The 17,533-nt window shown below is 37.3% G+C and overlaps 1 protein-coding gene across 1 annotated transcript in view; it reads right to left on the bottom strand.

Annotated features, from left to right (window-relative positions):
* The window catches only part of LOC131685727 (uncharacterized), a 755,395-nt gene that overhangs the window by 656,974 nt on the left and 80,888 nt on the right, over positions 1-17,533 (bottom strand). The window contains exon 2 of the mRNA XM_058969637.1: positions 12,970-13,112. The gene's annotated coding sequence lies outside the window, so the exon portion shown is untranslated. The remainder of the gene's footprint in view (positions 1-12,969; positions 13,113-17,533) is intronic.

Below are 17,533 nucleotides of genomic sequence, written 5' to 3'. Positions count from 1 at the left end.
GCCTTTCTCATATAAAGAAAGGCTATGCAATCAGCTCTAAAATCAACTATCCTATCGAAATCCGAAAGGGGTCATATACCATTCGATTCAGTTCGTCGAGATCGCAAAATGTCTCTGTGTGAATGTGTGTGTCAAATAGTGTCAATCAATTTTTTTCAGAGTTGTCTGATCCGATTTGCACGTTGCTCCTACTCATGACTGAGGTCGTTGATTTGGTTTTTTACTACACTTCCAAATTTGAAATATTTTGTGAAGGTGAAAATGGAGCTTAGGTTTACGGGAGTCACATAACAGTATCATGGCCTGTACAATTTAGTGCTGATATCATTCAACATGGTAGGCCAAGTGGAAGAATTCGTTTAGTAGAACAACCTGAAACACGTAGCTTAAAGTGACTGCGCTGGATTTATGATTTTCGTGTATATGGAAAATGACAATATAGAGGTAAGGGTACATGATCTATCACCGCATACTTTCCGTGAAGTAAATACAAAATACACATCGCAATTCGAAAAAGTACAATCACTTGATACTTCTTCTTTGGTATTTCTAACGGTGGTTCTGTGTTGAGGAAGCGGATCGTAAGAACTATTGCCTTTTACTTGATTATACAATTCACTAAAATCAAAGACACCACGCTACGCACCCATAAAGGGCAGATTTCTACGTGCAAGTACTGTAACAAGGCGGTTCATCATGTTGGTCAAGATTCAATGATCATTTCGCTTGAAAAAAGATCTCATTTCTTACACCAAGGACAATTTACATCAAGCCAGCCGCCCGTTAATAGAGTCAGCTTTTAACGAGACTATTCTATTAGCTCTGGGAATTGTTATCCATCTATTGTCCGAAAAAAATTGTCCTGTTCTTCCGCGAATTTCGACAGAAAATATTATTACATTTTCTGCCGAAAACATTACAGCCGCCCCAACATTTCAACCCTCGGTTCACATACAACAAATTAACTGCTCCTTACCATCCGGTCCTTTCGAGTGAAGTATGTACGCTTGCCGTCAAATGCCTTATGGTCGTTGTGCTTCATTAAAAATTCACGAACGTTTCAGCGAACCATGTAGCTAAGAAACTAAATCGACCCCGCAACGCCAAATCGTTTTGAGTGGAATATTTCAGCTGAAAATGATGCTAGGATGAAATCGTTCCAAGCCAGCCCACACTGAATCTCATTATAGTTAATGGGAAAGGTGCGAGCATGGAAGAAAACTGAACCAATTAATTAGGCTCATGAACGATTATCTCTCCGGCGGCTCCTTCTCCTGCGCAGAGGTATGATTATCGAACATTAATTGGAGGATTAGTCGGGAGTTGGGTGTTTAGTATGATTTATGGTTGAAGCGAAAAAAACAATAATAGAACAACTAAGCCGATTACAGCTAAGGTTTCTATAGGGATATCTTAGAATTTTGTTAAACTTTTGACAGAAGTTGTCAGGCGTTTGATGAGATTTGCTGTCTGTTTGATGTGCTCAGTTTATTTTTAGGTTACAGGCGAAGGTGCCTGTTCGGATTCATTTCCAGGCTAATACCCTTCAGGGCATCTAGGTTGCTTGTTTGAAATTATGAAAACTTTTAGATTGATGTTGAAAGACAGCTGGTACTAAAATCATTCCAAGAATTTCAGTTCAAAAGAAAGGAAAGCAGGGCAGTTTAATCATACTAAATAGGATTGTGGTTAAGGTGTTGTCGTACCCGTTATTATTCTTCGCATCAAAGGCTATTTCGGCAAATGAAAAGATTGGTGTCGGAGGGCGGGATAAATATAAGATCTGACCCGGATGGAGAGAATGTCTCTGGTTTGCTCACCTAGTCCGCACTTTTTGTCAATTTGTAAATGCAAGGACATTCTTTTTAAATCAATATTTAGGCCTTTCATAAAGTATTGCTTTTTTGCTAGATACAGGGCTGTAAATACTTTGAGATCCCAGACCACTCCTCCCTGAACCATTTTAGCTCTTCTCTTAACGAAAATTGTAGTTAATGCTCAGGAAACGATTAGTTTTCTGCTTATTGTTTGAAAAGAACCGAGTGAATCAGTGCCAGCTCAGAATATACTATGAGTGGTAGTTGATTGTTATTGCACAAAATGTATATCTTTCCAAACAAATTTAGTGTCAAATTTTCATAACTGCATGCACAAAGTACATCATTCTCTGATATTTGCATAATCATTGCTACGTGTGGGTTCTTGCGGGAACATACCCACTTCAGACGTGCATACGACAATTGCATGATACAGCACTCAGCTTCCACTATATCCAAGTCCAGCACATATAATGTATTAAAACTAGATTGGCACACTAGCAACTTCGTTCGGAAAGGTTTTTCCCCCGTTACCGTTCATACCGACCCGTAGATAACCCTTCTTCGGAAACAGCAACATCATCCCGCACATCATACCAGCAGCCCCAGCCAGACCGGGCGGCAATCCCACAAAGTATGGTTGCCATTTGCCCCGAAGCGACAATGTCCTTCCACAAGGATGCTTCTGAAATATCTCATCAGAAAAACAGAGTCCCCCATTAAAGTCTCGACTCGACTGGCGTAGAGAAATCTGCATCCCGAACTGGCGGACTTTCCAAAGCTCAGCGAGGCGAGCGCTGCTGCTGCTGTTTCTGCTCCCCAGTTCCCGTCGTCTGTCTCTCCGTAATAAGAAAGATTTTAATCTTTATGGTGCCGAGATTAGGGAGCAGGTGTGCATCGAAAAGACATACGATGGAGGTGGCGTCGCGCGGCGACGTGGAACTGGAAACAGCACTTCTCTATTTTCCCGTTTTCCGAAACGGAACGGAAGAGAATTTTCAAGCTGTATCATTATCTTTATGAGGTGCTTTTCTTCCGCTGCGATAGTTTCTGTTGTACTTTTATTTTGTTGCCGTTTTTTTTTTCTTCTACCGTCGTGCTCTTTGGCAAAGAGGATCTTCAATTTATTTCAAGATGCGCATCAGAATGGCAACCAACGAGCGCTGCGTCGGACGTCAGTCGGAAGAGAAACTTTTTAAGCAACTTCAGCCGGAATGAAGTCGTTTAGGGAAAGTTGCACAGAATAAACATACGCACAACTCTACCATATCGTGACAGACACGGACGATGCCGCTGTGGCAAAGGCTTATAAAGTTGAACTTTGTCGGGAAGTTCTAAATCTCACTATTTACTCCACCGCATTTTCTTTTTCATTGGGTAGAAGTTTGCCCTTCTACGTCTTTGGGGACGACACACTGGAATGTGATCTCCCATGAAACTAGCAGTGTTTGAAACAAAGTTTGATCATGATCAAAGTTCGAGACAATTTGAGAAAATTTCGAACACTACCCAAAGGCGACATGCTTCTATTGAACATTTTCTCAACATAACATGTCAGAATCGGAAACGCTGAACTTGATTTCAATTGTTGGCATTGGAGTATTTGCTAGATTTTAATTCACTACAAGAACGCTTCTGGCTAGATCACTGTTTAGCCCTTGTAAAAATAAGAAAAAATCGTAACGGTAAAGAGAAGGCAGGCATATCGCTTAAATTAAATCCCCTTTCATTAGTTCGAATATCATATTTTTTTAATCTTTCTATAACATTAGAGCTTAAAAAACGAATGAACTGAAAAAGAACGAACGCTTTTCATTCGTTCACGAATATGCCATCCATTGAACCATTCACTACCTAACTGCTGAGTTGATGGCGTTGGTTCACCACCACCGAGGCTGGTGAACCATTACTGTTGTACAGGGTTGGTATATAAAAATAGCGTATACCCGTTGCTCATTCTCTTTCCCATTCGTAGTGATGGCTACAGCTGAGCACCATTCGTTTTATAGCAAGCTGCACATAGGGAACCCCGATTATCTCTGCCTGTTTATTACGACCAGCGTTGTCAATATTCAAGATTTATCTGGATTCTTTCAGATTTTGCGCAGGTGAACAGATATCCGGTCGAGCCAGACATTTTGATATATTTTTTCATATATGACGAATTTCGCGCCAACTCGAACAAGCACCCTCTCAGATTTTAATGAAACTTTCTGTACATGAGAAAATTTGTCACAATAAGCCATTTAGCATACTTTGTTTTTTCTAAAAATGATCTAGATTGTCTTTTGAAAAGGGTCAAACTTTTTTTTTATCATTTTTTTACAAATGGCTATAGTCTAAAAATCCTACAAAAAAAAATGTTGTGGGAGTAATTTTTCATAAAATTCATAAAATTTTTGAATAAAAATATTCATCGACTCCTACACTGGAAAAAATCGATTTTAAAAATTTAAAGTCGATTTGCAAACAAAACCATCTTTGAATTGGATGAATTTTGTTCGAAGATAGGTAATTATGTTCCCTACCTTCCGTCAAAAATTCAAGTTGGGCAGTTTTAGGGAAAAAAAAGTTATTTGAAAAAAACTTCTTTGTCCAAACTTAACTTATTTTTGTCTTTCTCATATAGAATGGTTATTAGGATGGGACAAAAATTAGATTTCAGCTCCGAGCAACTATTTAGGTACCATTTGGGTCCTAGAATAACTGTGCAAATTCTTAGCTCGATCGGTGAAACTATATTTTTGCGCCCACTGTTTAAAGTTTGCATGGGATTTTGCATGGGAAAATTAACTTTTGCAAAATAATTCCTCCAGGAGTCGCCCATTACTTCCTAAAAATAAATCGTTATGTGGCTTTTAAAGGAAATTTAACAAAGAAACAAAGTCTCGAAAACCACAAAACGATCTGACGCTTGAGAAAAAAGTTATTAAGCAGAAACCGATTGATGCTCTGACGGATGATAAAATATTCTTTTTTTCTAGCACCACTGCTGTTGCTTGTCCATTTATACGCAATTTTATTTTAATCCTCTCTTAATGTGTCTAAATCGTTTATCTACGCTATTTGGTTACTTCGCAAGGTTTTGAGGAATAAATTGAGGCTTCTTTTGTACATAATACAAGAAAGTTACAAATGTTTGTATATAATTAGACCGTCAGAAGCAGTGATGCTATGAAAAATGAAATTTTCATCAATCTTCAGGGCATCAATCGGATTTTGCTTAATAACTTTTTCCACAAGCATCATATCTTTTGGCAGTCTTCTGGACTTTGTTTCCTTGACAAATTTCCTATGAAAATCGGACATCTATTTATTTTTAGGAGGTAACGGACGACTCTTGGAAGAATTAGTTTGCAAAAGATAATTTCCCCATACGAAATCCCATGTAAACTTTAAACCGCGGGCGCAAAAATATAGTTTCACCGATCGAGCTAAAAATTTGCATAGTTTTTCTGGGAGCTAAATAAATCGCAAAAAGTTACTCGGAGCCAAATTTTATTTTTTTTTCATATAACCATGTCCCACTCTTATGCTCAAACGCCAATAAGTGTGTTTTTACAACTTTTGATTTGATTTTTGTGCATCATTGACTTCAAGATATTTCTGATCGTTAAAGTGATAGCATAAAAAATGTAAGTGGATTTAAATTCATTGATTTAAGTCCTACAAAGTGCATAGATGAATTTAGGCCAACTTTTTTCATAATTTTTTTTAAACGCGTCGCAATGAACAATTACGCGGTGGGGTAAATCCGACCCCTTTTTTACTAAGAAAATGTTTATTTATCAATTTGAAAAATATTTTTATTATTATTATTTATTATTTTTCGCATAATGGTTCATAATTACAAACGAAAAACACAAAAACGTGATGAATATAGTATTCTTCGAGCAATTACTTCGATGCAAATGGGAATATTTTTACGTGCTACTGCTCGTGATTTTGACATTCCAAAATTGACATTGAATTCCATTTTCTTTATGTTACAATTGAATAACATAACATTCATCGATTTATCATTGAACAACCATAAAATTTGGGTCATATCTGTACTAAATCAACCAAAAACGTAGGCGGTCGGGTTTACCCCACCATTTTTGAAAACAGCAAAAATAAACCTTTTCGTAAAACGCTTTTATCTCCATATTTTCTAAAGATACAAATAAAATGCTATATGTAGAAAAATGCCCAGAAGTCTAATATTTAATTTTGTATATAAAACATTGAGCCGATGTAAAATGAGCATTTTACAGCCAAAAACATTTACTAGGTCGGATTTGCCCCACCTTACCCTATATATTTGTTTCCCATAGTAAATGCAGCAGAGTGTCGATGTACTCTGTCCCATCTAGCTCTATAAAGGAGTGGTGTAACCCGTTCTAAGTGATGACTTGTTTAAGTGTCCTTTACTTCAAACCGCCAACTAAGTTTAAAGGAAGAACCCTCATCAGTTGTGTTCGTCCCAACTCTATTGAATTTCGATCGGAAGAAACGTCAGTCTAGCGATTGTATCAACTGGGTTTCTGTCAAAAGATTATGTGACAAATGAACTATGAATTTATTGCGTTTGCGCTTAATACATGGACCGTATTTTAAGAAAGGATCAGAAAGTCATGCGGGACTTCGTTGTCTTTATCATGTGACTTATAGCCTAAAAGACGAAACCTGTGTCAAATTGCCCTGGTCTTCCCTACTTTGCCAGCGGATCAAAAGTAAAAGTAATTTATATTTCGTTGCCCGCTTTATATTTGACAGATTCAAAAATCTGAATAAATTCGCATTTACTTGACTATTACGAAGTAAGATGGGATGTTTTCGACTGGTGATTAAATAATCTAAGGTGAGTTTCGGCAGTACAGTCAAATTTCCTTGCGTCGATTATTTCGTTATCTTCGCTAACATTTCGACCCGCGGTTTGGGCCTTCTTCAGGGCTGTCGGGTATTGTCGAGCCCTGATGAAGGCCCAAACTGCGGATCGAAACGTTAGCGAAGAAAATGAAACAATCGACGCAAAGACATGTGACTGTACTGCCGAAACTCACCTTAGATTACTTGACTATTACTACTGCAGCTTTGAAATAAGCATGTACTATGTTGAATAATGAATATAGAGGTTGAAAATGGAAAATGTAGGTTTTGGTTATAATTTTGCCGTAGGATGTTTATCCGTTGATTGGCCCCTTCTCTAGGCAAACTGAATTGATGGTATTGCAAATATCTCCATACAATATTACATGTATCAGTTTGAATAAACTTTGAGCATCAATGATCAACAATACCCAGTTCAGTTTCTCATCTCGCTCAGTTCAGTTCGCTCTGCTGCTATAACAGGGCAAGTAATCAAATTTACCCGCGCGCCTCTTGGTCTATTTGCAATAGTCAAAATTGATTCCTTCTACCTAGTGTGTGAAACGTGAACAAACAATGAGTGACAAAACAAAGCAAGAGTATGTCCCGTTGCAAACTGTGTTGCTGTTGACTTCTCGAAATGTCCGGTAAGACCATCAATTCGTGAAGTGGAGCAAATGTTGAAAGAGAACATGAAGCTCAACATAGCAGAAGTTAATGCGGTGCAATTTCACCATTTACGTCATGCAGTACTGATTATGTTCAAAAACATTAGTCAAGTAGAATCATTTTCTTCCCAGAACAACATGAAACAAGTCGTCGAATGTAATAACATTTTATACAGTATTCCAATTGAGCCGTGTCAAATGTATCTGAAATAAAAAAAATCAACAATACTAGTTTATTAGTAATTCTGCATTTAAAGTGTGAACTAGGAAAATAGCCAGTCCATTCTTTTGCTTTTTCTTTCTAGATGACACTCAAAAGCACACGGGAATGTGCAACCGATCACACACATCACACATCACACGACATAGAAACGGCCAATCGATAAAAAGAACTCGTTCAATAATATACCAACGCTCGCGTCTTTCGCGATAATACAAACCCGGTCACAAACGCGACCATATACGACTCCCACGATATCACAGTCATAATTCTTTTAAATTAGATTTTTTATTTATCTAAAATATGATTTAGTGTCTTAAAAGTGATATGTTAAACGATGGAAAGCGTCAATAATATATAAATATTTAAATTTTCAATTCTGCTGTAATACCTCGTGTTTTTCTCGGAACCATTTTTTTAAATTTAACTCTAACAAATGATTTTTGATCGTTCGTCGGTAGGAAAATGCTGCACAGCCGCCATCTTGCGATGAAATTACGATGAAACCGTTATTTCTTGTTCGCCATAATTAGTATTATAAATCCCATTTTAAATGTTCTTAATTCTTCGTTTCATTGCGTCAATAAAAGTTTCCGAAATTTATCTATTTTTTCATGCTCTACAGTGCACTGGTGGTGTAATCCTTGAAGTCAACGTTATAACACTTATGACTTTATAAAAACTGTCGTAAATACACACAAACGCCTGCCCTGCACGGTCTTAATCATAATCGTTCCGGAGCTACCATTCTAAAATCCGGATCTCCTATACATTTGACATCATGCCTTAGGGCGCGATAGTTGGAGTGAGATGGGGGAGCTTACTTACTTCATCTGAATCGTACACCCAATATTAAGTACCAGAATGATGACTCATACGATCAAGCGAATATGCAAACAGCTACTCGGTTATGCATTTTTTTACAAAGCGACTTAGGGCCGATTTCTTCAACCTCGCTTAGTGCTTAAACCAGGTGTAAACGTACTGGTGGACCTGGTTTAAAAGTTAAGCGAGGGTGAAGACATCGGCCCTTAGTGGAATGTCACAATTAAAGCTTACTGTGCCCTAACTCATCTTAGCTCCTGTACTCATTCCACTCATTTGAATACATTAGTTAGAGCAGTATCTGCTTTTTCTATTCAACGCATTAGGTCAAATGGTAGGATGAATAAAGGTGTGTTGCACTCGACTTTTCACTTTGCTCAAACACGAGTATTTCACATTTTTCAAAGCAGATATTTTATGTTACTGCTTCTTAAGAACGAAGCAATCATACTGATACCTATTCAAGCGCAATTCAATCACTGTAAGCCGAGTTACAATCGAAATAGTGTGACAGCCTAACTAATGAGATGAATAAGGGCTCGTCTACACTACATTGGAAATCTTAGGGTACCATGGCCGGATACTCTTGTGATATGCGAAAACTCACTACCTTCTAGATCTGAACCGCACGCTCAAAATCACAATGCGTGCAACATTTAGAAACACACACGAATATGCAAATCGTTACACGGGTATACAAATGAATTTAAGCAAAAATTACACACGAAATACACCTTCTCCATCGAACCAGTTGTCATACAATCGCTCGAGTTCTGCGCGATAAAATAATCCACATCACCGGGAACTCTTGTGATATGGGGGATATCTGAACCACACACTGAAATTTAAGTTTCAGATTCACGATCTGCGCGATCATCCAAGAACATATGCAAGAATGCAAATGACCACACGGTTAGACAATCGAATTTATACATGCGATGTTGTCTATACGCTAGCACACGCACCAAATACGTAAACATACAAACGCTTGAACCCTTCGTAATCATCTCCATATTTGTACTTGTGTAAGATTATAAAGTTATTCTAGTCTTTAGATTTCACCATATTAGACAGTGTTGTCCTCTCCAATAGTTACACCTAATTGTGTCTAGTCCAGTTATGTTTACTGTGCCCAGGACATCCCATTTAGTTTTGCAAAATCTGTTAAAAACTTTTTCCATTCTCATTTATTTTTATTTAGATTTCTTAACAAAACTTCCCATTGTTTTTTTCGTAACACCAGAAAAGTTTATGTATGCAGAGGACATTGACAGTGGAACCAGGAAACTATTTGTGCCGTTCTTCAGCACACCAAATGAAATTACAATGGGTTCAGTACTTGATGAAGGTTTCAGTTTAAAGTTTTAAGCGTAGTAGTCGTACGAATCGGATGACAACCAATAAGAGAGCGTTGGGTAGTTTATGATCTAATCAGAGAAATATGTGCTTTCAAAATGGTATACGGTGACAGTTTCACAAATTTGGAGTGGCTTCCTTGTACGGAATGCGGCACTGGAAGGGATTTGTTCAATCATTTGTGTCGAATGTTTAGATATTGCATGTAGGGATTTCGCACTATTTTGCCCAGCGGACCCTATGTGTCAGGGCGGCCTAGGAGCTCCTACCACAAATTTGGATTTTCGTAACTTAACATAATAGTATAAACACTCCTTAGTTTTAATTTTTAGGGGAATGAAAATGGAATTTAGAATTAATGGGGGGCACTAAGGGTACACAGAACTAAATTCACTTTTTCCAACAATGGCTTATTTACTTAAGTAAGATATTTTCCTGAAGATTTAATTTCAATATCGTTTAAACAGCAATATACAGGGAATAGAGGGTGGACAACGATGACAGAGAAGAGACAAATTAAGCTTATAGTTTATGACAGATCGTCGACGGTACGACCTGTAAATTCTTATATTGATTTATTAAAGAACAGATAGATGAGGGACATAGAGGGGAGATTGCGGTTTGCCATAAAATTTTGAACCGGGACGTTGGGTGGGGATCCCCCACCCTAAAGGCTTAAATTAAAATTGGAGCCAAAACGCTGTTGTTATGCTACTGCTGTCAGTGGAGCACAGTGACCCGAGGCCGAATTGAACCTTAAAAAGTAATTTTTTAATTGCTGATATTTATATTTTTCCTACAGTGCTCGTATATTGAATGAAACTGGTCTAGGTCAATTGGCATAAAGTCATTTGGCATAAGGTCATTTGGCTTAAGGTTATTTAGCATAACGGACATTTGGCATCATGGTCATTTAACATAATTTTGAGAAGGTCATTTGGAATTACGGACATTTGGCATAATTTATTTTATCTCCAGGATGATGGTCATTTGGCATAACGGCCATTTGGCTTAATTCATATTTCTGCGTAAAGTGAGGGTCATTTGGCATAATTTTGAGAAGTGACCACACTGGGGGTCATTTGCATTTTTGCAACTACGAGGAAACACATGAGTCAAAACTTCTCAAGTGGCCCTCCAAATTAGGTGATATCGCAATTTCAATGGAAGATCCATTTTTTGGTAGTATTTGGCACCGAAAACCCAAATCCAAGCGGGTTTTGCGAAAAAAAAAATTTTGACCATAATATTGACATTTGAAGTTTTTAGCACGTTTATTTAAAAAAAAAATACTACGGGCGACCAATTTGACCCATTTTAACAAAAATGGAAATACGAAATTGTCGTAAGACACAGATTATTCGTGATTTTTTCCGATTCGACAAATTAATATTTAGTATATCTTTTAAACAATTGTTCATAAAAAATGAAATACAAAAGTGCTCTGCGCCTCTTTTTTGTACGAAAAAAATACCACATATACTACTTTTAGTGCCTAACAACATGCATTCGAGAAAAAATGGCCTGCCATTTATAACTAAGTTATTCCACGCCGAACATCAGCGCGTACGGATTTCTAACAGTGGATTTATGGCGTAGACAGCTTGCTTTGCGGCGACTCTACATGGACCAACTTGCCTGTTGCAGGTTATGTCGCGTTTTTAAAGGATAATAAATGTAAAAGCAACAAGCAAGCGTGGTAAACTTTTACTCAGTCTATAACTTTGAATTCAAAGCGATGACATATACATATTTTTACATCAATCGATTGCAATTAATGCGAGTTACAATTTATGGAGGAAGATTTTTTTTTAAAAATTCATAGAAAATATACAAAAAAAAAGAAATACGAAGAAATTAAAAATTTTTGATCATTCAGCTCATATATTTTAATTTAACGCAATGACATATTTCCCATGAATTTCGAAAAACTTTAAAGTTAAGACTGAGCGATAAGTCTGGTAATTCATTCTAATTTTGAGTAGTGCTACTACTACTCTTTCCGTATAAATATTTTTATGTTAAGGAAAACAATAATTTAGTATAACGGTCGTTTGGCATAAATATATGTAGTGTTAAATTATTAAGGATGTTTTTGGGTATATCCTTTCTTGCATGTATTATGTGTTTTAATTATATATTGACAATATTGCTCATAGATCGAGGGAAAGTTACTTATAAGGTTGTAGTTGAAATGTTTGAGCATAACGGCAACTACCTAAATATTAAAATGAATTTACATGAATTTGTTTTATCAATAGTACTAACATTGAACTTGAACCAAAATTAATTAGTTTATTCTTCTTTAATAATTAATATAAAACTACGCCACATCATTTCGTGTCATGTGTTGTCCGACATCGCTGTCCCTTCGTCGAATTTAAACTAATTTATAGCCCCTATGTTTGAGTAATCCGGGCAAACGAGTGGATCATTGGTTTGCTTGCGAGGGGCCGCCGCTTCCGACGGGATGTCGGCGGCCACCTAGCCCGGTGGATCTTTGGTTTCGGTTATGCGGCAAAGCCGCATTGCACTTGCTTCGCAACAAATGCTAAAGCAGTGTAACAACCGATGGTTGAATATATGTTAGTTCATTCAATAAATCATCGTTTGAAAAACTTGGCGATATCCACAAACGATAATGTATATAATTCAAAAGAACTACTCATGATATAAAAAAGGATCATAAATATAAATATTGTTTGTCATTGCCCCCATTTTGTCAACCAAAGGAACTGATAAAAAAGGGTCTTCGGTATATTAACTTTATTATTACTGATATAAGAAGTGATACGACAATTATGTATTGGTTTCTTTCTCTTCGAGCGTTTGGATAAGGTATCGATTCTTAACTGAAGCGCATTTTAACCGGTATAAAATTAGCTTCCAAGGCGATAAAATATAAAAACCGGTCTCCCCCACACTTAGATTAAGGAAGGGGCATAACACAATAGGTCTAAATGCTGGTCGCAGTAGTTCGTCTTCCACAAAAAAAAACTTGAAGTTGAACACTGCTGTCCCACCTTACTCTACACACTATTTCGTGATCGTTGGTGAAAAATATTTTACAATCCAAAATGTTTCATTTCAAAAACAGCGACTTCTTTAAATACTTCGATCGGGTCATATTGGAATACGTTCAGAATGCTATGAGGATGAATTGTCGGCAAGATAATTACTACCCTTAGATTTATTCCCTTATAATGATTCCAGTTTGTCAGATTACGCTTACCTTTTTAACAACAAGTGGGTCGAGTTGTCCACGATCCCAGCGTAAGGTTGTGTTTCCGTTGCAATTCGTAAACCTACATCACTCGCTTTTCATTTACAGAAAAAGTACTTTACTTTTTTAAGTTCAACAGTTAGACACTACACCTGCAATAAGATGATAGAAAAAAAACAATTTTTATAGCGATAAATTTCTGATTCATTGTACAAAAGCATCAAATTTTAAAAAATACATTCAAAACAGTAAAACCCAATCCTCTTGAGTCGCAACAGTTTCCCACGGAGACGACCTACATCTCCAGCAACCGGAACCTCAGCCTGCAAACCCATAAACACAAAATATTATATCCCGCCGGCAGACATCGGTGACATGTTGAACGTGGCCTAGCTGAGTAAGGGGTTAAAACGTTGAACTTCAAGCCCTGCTTCGTAAAGCATAGTTTGTGCCAAAACACGCGGGACAGCAACAGCAAAAAGATATAAATATCGTTCCATTACTCCACAAAAGAAAGCCGGAAATTGTCTTTTTTTTCATCCCTCTGTCTTTAAATTTCCTCCGAAATATGGAGCACCCAGTATGGCACACACACAGTGGCTCGCCGGAATTTTGCGGTGCTGCATTACTCGAATGACTAGGTTCTGTCGCGACACACTCTGCGAAGAAATGGGACTCTAGCAACTCCCGGTTGCTAGACACAGTCGACCGCAACATTTGTGATAAATATTCATGGAATGATGTGACAGAGGGACGCGACGCCACACAAACAGAACGGTGGGTACACAAACAGTCGTAAAACGGTTGATAGTTTCGCTGGTAGCAGCAGCAACAGCAGAGAAGAAATTTGGTGCATCACACAGTTCTAGGTGCGTTAGTTAGTGTACAGTGTGTGTGTGTATGCAGCGAGTTGGTGTCTCTTTTTGGTAGCATAAAAACATTGAATTTAGTGAATAGAGTTCGTGTGGAATTTTACCAACGTCACACTGTTCAAATGGGCGTAGCTGAATCGTATCAGGATAAACTTTCTCCATTTTAAAATTCACTTCGTTGCTTGCATTGTTTCTGATGCGGATGCTGCATTTTGTTTCGTTTTACAAACTTTCGGTACCGACATTAATGGGGGGCGAACTTTTGGAAATAAGTATGTGGTTTTTATTTCGTTTTGAAGTGTATGTTCCTCTGTTCTAATGTTTTCTATTTGACTGCTTTTTTATCCATTCTTAACAACCTCCTTGTATTTAACTTTTAACGCTATTAATTATTGTTTAGCTATTTGATTTCCGTTTTGTGCTTGTTTTATATTCGTTTTGCTTACATGTTTCGTTGTTTCTTATCATTACTTTATCCATTTTTCTTTTGAGTCATTGCTTCTTGTCTCGTCTCATAGTTATTACATTTAGGCGTCTTTGTTCCTTGTTCTTGTCTTATTCATTATCTCGTTTTTAACTTTTTTCCATTTTTTATCAAGTTGTTATTTTTTACTTCACGTTCACGATTTTGCCCTTTGTCCTGTACATTTATTATTTTTTATTGTTCTATATCTTTTCCCTTTCTTCAGAGCTTTTTTGTTTTACAATTATTTTATAAGTTCTTTTAATATTTATTTTTGATTCCGTACTGAATGGCGTAGATGATGGGATTGGATAATGGCTAGTCCCATTAGCTTTTATTTGTTTCTAATTTGCCAATTTCTTCTAATTCGATTGTTTTGTCATTTACGTCATTTCAACGATTTTTGTCTCGTTGCAACCAATGTTTTATACTAAATTTCGGTGCATTATTTCTATTACTACCTTAGAGTTTTCTAGTACTTCTTCGCAAGTCTTTGATTTTTCTTATTTTATGAATGGTTACCACATCTACATTTTTCTTTGCTACTAAATTGTTCTATTTTAATCGTACCTCTATTACCTCACTTAATTTCGCCATCATTTTTTCTTTCTTTTACTTTATTTTTGTCTTTTGCAAATATGATTTTTTCATCCACTTCTTTGTCTCGCAATCTATTGATACGGTTAAGACTTTCTCTCATTATTGAACAATTTGTTGCTTTTATCACACTGTGGTACTGTGCAATTGAAAGCGATTTTTTTTAAACTTGAATTCTTTGAGTATTTCACTAAGTCGCTCCGCAATATTGTATAATTCTTTCGGTTTCGGTTTATTCGTTTTTCCATTTTAGCCCCATTTTTGCCTTTCTCATATAAAGAAAGGCTATGCAATCACTGTAAAAATCGACTTTTTAACCGAGGCCCGGAGGGCCGAGTGTCATACACCATTCGATTCAGTTCGTCGAGATCGGCAAATGTCTGTGTGTGTGTATGTATGTGTGTGTGTATGTGTGTGTGTATGTGTGTGTGTGTCATTTAAACTCACACAATTTTCTCAGAGATGGCTGAACCGATTTTCGCAAATTTAGTTTCATCTGAAAGGTATAACGCTCCCATAAGCTGCTATTGAATTTTTAGTTGATCCAACTTCCGGTTCCGGAGTTACGGGTTGAAGAGTGCGGTCACACAGCAAATTCCCATATAAACTGGTACCACCATGATGTTCAAATGATGTAAAACATATTAAAATTGATGTAACATTACTCTAGTTTGCGGGTCTGTATCACTAATGATCAATCAAAGTAGCTTTGACCACATTGGCCACCTATGACGGTTCATGTCGCCCCCCGGGGAACCCGCCAAGTTCCTAAGCTTATATCACACCCATTCGCCAACGAATTCTCTACCGATTTTTACAAACTTGATTTCAAATGAAAGATACAGTAATGCCATTGACTGCTGCTGAATTTCATTCGGTTCTGACTCTTGCTTCCGGAGTTACAGGGGTGTTAGTAAGGATACACTGGAATTTCCCATATAAATCGGTACAATCGTAATACCTCAGAGGCTAAAAACTATTAAAATGGTCACCAAATAACTTCTAATCGCAGATCTAGATCACTGATTGCCAATCAAACATTCTTTGAATATATTGTCCACTATCAACGATTCCGGAAGTCCGGAATTCCGGGCATATTCCACAATTAAAGTCAAATCGATTCTTCGGTGATGACTGAACCGATTTTCGCAAAACAAGTCTCAAATGGAAGGCAAAATATGCAGTTGAGTATTGCGTCGCCGCCCCCCCCCCCGTCTTGCCCTTACACCTCCCTCCTTCATCACTCCCCTCCCCTTGGACCACCCTCACGCCCGCATTTCCTTCATCCATCCCGTATACCGAAATAAGATGAAGGATTTCTGACGCATCCTCCACTCCCACTCTACTAACCCCCCATTCCCTACACGTTCAAACCCATTCCACCTACCTTTCCAAATTATAATCACATGAACATAACATTGAACTCATGCTTATTAAGCTAATTAAATATTATTCTTTTGCCTTTCTCATATAGAAAGGTTATGCAATTGCTTCAAAAACCGATTTTCTAACCGAGGCCCGGAGGGCCGAGTCTCATACAACATCCGACTCAGTTCGCCGTGATCGCAAAATATCTGTGTGTATGTATGTGTGTATGTATATGTGTATGTATGTATGTATGTATGTATGTATGTATGTATGTATGTGTGTATGTGCGGATTTGTTAACAAAATGTCCATAGCGGTTTCTCGGAGATGGCTGAACCGATTTTTACAAACTAAGATTCAAATGAAAGGTATAATATTCCCATAGGTTGCTATTGAATTTCATTTTCAACCGACATCTTGTTCCGGATTACGAGTTGAAGAGTATGGTTACAAAACAAAATTTGTTGATTTGTCCATATCGGTTTCTCGGAATTTTCTGAACCGATTTTGACAAACTTGATTTTAAATGAAAGGTCCATCAGCTGCTGTTGAATTTTGTGTGGATCCGAGTTCTGGTTCCTGAATTACAGGGTGATACGTACGATCACGCAGCAAATCCCGATTCTAACGAATTCTGCGATGAATTGGTGAGGTGATTTTTTTCCAAAATATAAACACAACTGTTGAATTTGTAGATCTAGGTCACCAACAGTCATTCAAAGTCTCTTTGGCCACACTGGCCACCATCGACGGATCCGGAAGCATCCAAATTCAGAATAACGGTTATATTGGTTTTTCGAAAATGGCTAGAACGATTTGATCAACTTAGTCTCAAATGAAAGGTGTTGCGTCCCCGGAAACTGATATTAAATTCCATCTCCATCCGACTTCCAGCTCCGGAGTTACGGGTTGTGGAGTGCGATCACATAGAAAACTCCGATTCAAACCGATACCTCGATGAATGCAAAAAGGTGCTCTTATATATACTTACCAAGTGTAATAAGAATGAAAGACATTTCCATAATGTTATATTGTACGAACCAGTTATTAAATCATAGTTTGGAGAAATGAGAAAGGCACAATTGCACCTATAGGTGGATTAAAACAGGTTTTTCTGCATCGCTTGACTTTTAGTTTACGCTAGTTTTAGTTTTTTTATCTTTTTCTATCTTTGTCTATTTTTGTCTGGTTTTGACCAACTATTTCGTTTCTTATTTCCTTATCTTTAACCTAGCGTGCACCGTTTGAACTTAGCATCTAAAACTATTTCAAAA

Source organism: Topomyia yanbarensis, chromosome 2, assembly GCF_030247195.1.
Source record: "Topomyia yanbarensis strain Yona2022 chromosome 2, ASM3024719v1, whole genome shotgun sequence".
Lineage (NCBI taxonomy): Eukaryota > Metazoa > Arthropoda > Insecta > Diptera > Culicidae > Topomyia > Topomyia yanbarensis.
The sequence above is the reverse complement of the archived record's forward strand: the minus strand, read 5'-3'. Positions and strand labels throughout refer to the sequence as shown.